Here is a 4,850-nt window from a genome sequence, read left to right on the forward strand (position 1 = left end):
TCTTTCTACACATTTAGTATTTACAGCATCCATTTTCTTCAGACATATTTGGACATCCAGTATCTGCAGTCTTTTGCTCCTCCAATAGTCAGCAATTCACAGTTTCAGAATATTTTCTTTTCTTTTTCATTCATCTACCACTATTTATATCTTCTCCAGAGAAGTCAGTTGAAATGGTGAGCATAATGTCCAACATGGACGGGATGGGCCAAATGAGCCCATTTCCATATGGTGCAATTATATATTTAACAAGAAGATAGACATAAAAAGCTGGAGTAACTCAGCAGGACAGGCAGCATCTCTGGAAAGAAGGAATGGGTGACGTTTGGGGTTGAGACCCTTCTTCAGACTGGTTAGGGATAAGTGAAGCACAGAGATATAGACAGTGATGTGGAGAGATGAAGACACACCTTCATGACTCTCTGTTAGTGGGCAGCACCATTATTTGTATCATTCACTCTCTTGCTGTGGACCCTACAACACCCACCTCCCTTTCTTTGTTGCTCATGTTTGATTTCTGGCTTTCTGTATCGTTTTAATGAAAGGTCAGCAACACAAAACATTAACTCAATTTATCCTTTCACGCATGCTGCCTGACATGAATATTTTCATATTTTTTCTGGTTTATTTCAAAATTCTAGCAACCGTTTTTTTTCCTTTGAATGACTACATTTTAATGCCCCGTCTGATCGCAGAAGTATTATCATATCATATCATATATGTACAGCCGGAAACAGGCCTTTTCGGCCCTCCAAGTCCGTGCCGCCCAGCGATCCCCGTACATTAACACTATCCTACACCCACTAAGGACAATTTTTACATTTACCCAGCCAATTAACCTACATACCTGTGCGTCTTTGGAGTGTGGGAGGAAACCGAAGATCTCGGAGAAAACCCACGCAGGTCACGGGGAGAACGTACAAACTCCTTACAGTGCAGCACCCGTAGTCAGGATCGAACCTGAGTCTCCGGCGCTGCATTCGCTGTAAAGCAGCAACTCTACCGCTGCGCTACCGTGCCGCCCATATTAGTGCGATTGTGAATGGTATGTTATCCCAAGTGCAAAAGAAACCGACCATCTTTTGTCGATCAGCCAATGCATTTAAAAATTATATATGTCTGAATTTGAATATTGTTGGAATAATTTTCTGATGAGTTGAGCTCCTGCAGTACTGAAATGTTCAATTTGGTGTTAGCCGCCTTCTAATGGCGACTAGAAACAAATCATTGATGTGATTTTTAAAAAAGAGGTAAAAATCAATATGCTTTAGTTCCAAAGGGAAAGAACAGGTCTGGGATTGACTTTGTAGCATGCTCACATATTTATGCATCAGAAGGCAGTTGGAAACTAATTATCGTCAATCAAGTGCAAGTCTTTTGTGCTGATGAACTAAGTGTAGGTTGTATGCAATTGTCCGGAAGCCAGCATTAAAGGTAACAGTAATACACTGGCATTCTACAGATAAGGTATGGAGATTGTCACTCACCTTCCAGAGCTAACATTAAAATATCAGGTAATGTCACATTAGGCAAGGCAGCTGTCGGCTGAATTTTTTAAATTATAATGCTTGTGTAGCATGCCAGTTACACACCAATTAGCAGCAACATGCATCTCATTGGAGAAGTTGTCTCCAGCTTGTTGGCCATATTCCACACTTCAACATTTCGGGTTAAGAGATCAAATGCGACCCAACACCAGTACAAGGCTGCTTCATTATTTAAGGGTTTGGAAGATGATTTATTTGAGAGCCACCTCCTTTGCAAGTGGCAACTATGCTTCAAACTCCTGGTTTAATAAACAGGTCAAAGGTTTGCAATATTGTCCTAATTTTCCACAGCTTGCAATAATCACAATTCCAAAATCTGACTTGACCATATTAATTTACACTGGGCTCTCAATTGGATGTTCACATCCCAGTCACCAAAGATATTCATTTCATCATCTCTTGGTGTATTCACTTTGTATTCAGTGATAACATTTTTATAGCACCAGTTCCTTAATAAAATTGAAACAAACTTATTTATTACAATTTAATAATCTTCTAAATATTTTCATGTTGTAATTGATATGTATAGTTAGTTTTACTGATATTTCATCACTTTCACAGGCAATGATAGCAGGCATTGTAAGGCAGAATAGGAGAAAAATTATAATTCTGATAAGTAATTAAATTGTTATTAGGTCTTTGGAATAATCGGTTGTTCTATATAACTAGAGAGTTGTTCTAATATGAAGTTATTTTTTAAGTATTCGTTAGTTCTGCAGAATGCAGTTATCTCAATATAGTATCAATGCCACATGAGATACAGCAACAATTTTATTGCAGATTCTGATTCCAATTCATGTTTTTTGCCATATATACTCAGATGCAATGAAATTCCCTGTTCACATGAATTGCATAGATTCAACAATATACATTAATGTAAAATACAGCAATAAGTAGAATAGCAAGTGCAAAACAACAGTGGTGCAAATTTGTAGTGCAGTCTGAGTAGTGCAAAAAATTGTTAAATTCCAATATCAGAATAACCTAATGAAACAGTGTTAAGAGTGAGAAGATGTAGCAGCATCTCTGGGAAGTGGGAATGAAAAAGGTGATTGATTCAAGAGTCTGATAGCAATGGGGAAGAAGCTGATCTTGCCTGAGCATTCTACCAGAAAATGAAGAGTGAAAAAGAGTATTGTCGGGATGTCATTGACCATACTCCCAACCTCTGGTGGCAATACACCATGAAAATGGACTGGACAGAAGGAAGTGACAAAATGTGATGTACTGGGCAGTGTTCGCCACTTAAAGAGGGTCAAGGGCAGAGCAGGGGGCATACGGCTGTGCCGGCCCCTGCTCATGTGCCAGAGACCAGAGACGAGGAGGATGGAGCCAGTGACATCCGGGCAAGGAGCGAGTGAGGCTGGTTGGAGAGAAAAGGGAACCCGGGTCTGGCTACCGCACTCTCATGGTCGGCTGTGGGAGGCACCCTGGGGAACAAAGGACGGGCGAGGAGAGCGACGTGGCATCCTAGCAACTGCCTGGGACTTGCCTGGTCCAGGAACCGCTCATCAGAACTAGAGCGTGGACTTTGAACGTGGCGCCAAAACTCGGCGCCTTCTGCATACGGCTCAGGAGATTATTCCTGTACACTGCTAATCGGGGGTCTGGTGATACTCTACTGGACTGTTTGGAAGAAAAAACTTTCACTGTGTTAGCAAAAGCACTATTGATTAAAAAAAAAGCACAATTGAGTTGCAACACCAGATAAGATGCATCCAGTCAGGACAGTTTCTATTGTACTTCTGTAGAAGTTTGTGAAAACCTTTGCGGACATGCCAAATCTTCTCAGACGCCTGAGAGAGGAAATACGCATTAGTTTGAGTTTAGTTTATTATCACGTGTACAGGGGTGCAATGAAAAACTTTTGTTCTGTGCTAACCATTAGAGTAGCATGGTGATGCAGCAGAAACGTTGCTGCCTTACAGTGAAAGAGATCCAGGTTTAATCCCGGCTACCGGTGCTGTCTGTACTGAGTTTGTACATTCTCCCTGTGTCTGGTATTGTGTATTGTGTTAATTGATATTGTGCTTGGCCGTGCAGACAGGATCTATAAGGGAAAAAAGGGAGTAGAGGAAGGGACTAAGTGCAACACTGAAGGGCTTGAGGGTCACTGACCCAACTAAGGTCTGCCAGTCAGGGAGTCCAGAAACTAGTTACAGATGGAGTAGAGCTCATTCAATGTTATAGTGATGAAGGGTGAGCTGTAGTGAATGAATAGCATCCTGACCAAGATGTTCTTATTGATCCAGAGCTGAATGTAGGGCAAAAGAGATAATGTCCCCTGCAGACCTATTTTCTTGCACACAAATTGCATGGGGTTTAGACTGTCTGGAAGACTGGCGCAGATGTGGGCCATTACCAAACTTTCAAAGCACTTCATTATAGTCGATGTTAGAGCAACTGGGCATTAGTCATTGTAGAGAACAGTCAGTCTCCTTATTTTTTTTTGTGGACTGAAATAATGAACATTTCATTGAAGCAAATGGGACAGAAGACTGGTGAGGTGCGAGGTTGAAGATGTTGGCAAAGACTGTGACCAACTGATTGGTGCACAATTTCAAAACCTGTCCTGGGACGCCATCCATTTGGCTGCTTTCTGATAGTTTATCCCCGTGAAAGCAGATCTGACATCTGCCACTGAGATGTATGGCACAGAACCTGTGGGAGATGGGGGAATGTGCTTAGGTGCAAATTTGTCCGTTTAGTACAGCCTTAAAAATCAATAAGTTCATCCGGTAGAGATGCATCGTTGCCAGAGATTGCTCAGATTTCCGCTTGTAGCCAGTGGATCGTATTTAGGCCCTGCCTCCATTTCCTTGCCTTTGTTTGATTGAATTAAGTCTCTAGTCTGTTGTGGAACTCTCTCTTGGCAGCTTTGCAGAGATTATACTTGGCCTTCTTTTGAGATGTGTGGGATCAACCTCTTTAAAAGTCTTAGATCTGGACTTTCATTTTCTGATCATCTCCCTGTTCACCTAAGGTTTCTGGCATGGGTAGACTGTAATTGTCTTTGTCAGAATGTAGTTGTCCACACATTTCTTGATAAAAATATTACCAACTATGGTATAGCAGGACAGACAAAGGAGAGTCAGTAGATGTTGCTTACTTAGATTTTCAGAAGGCCTTTGATAAGTTGCCACACTTGAGGCTGCAAAGGAAGATGAAAGCCCATGGTATCAAAGGGCAGATGCTGGCATGGATAGCAGGTTGGCTGGATGGCAGAAGGCAAAGAGTGGCAATAAAGGGGGCTTTTTCTGGTTGGCTGCCAGTGACTAGCAGAGTTCCATAGAGATCGGTGCT

Source organism: Rhinoraja longicauda, chromosome 2 (genome assembly GCF_053455715.1).
Source record: "Rhinoraja longicauda isolate Sanriku21f chromosome 2, sRhiLon1.1, whole genome shotgun sequence".
Taxonomy (NCBI): Eukaryota; Metazoa; Chordata; class Chondrichthyes; order Rajiformes; family Arhynchobatidae; genus Rhinoraja; species Rhinoraja longicauda.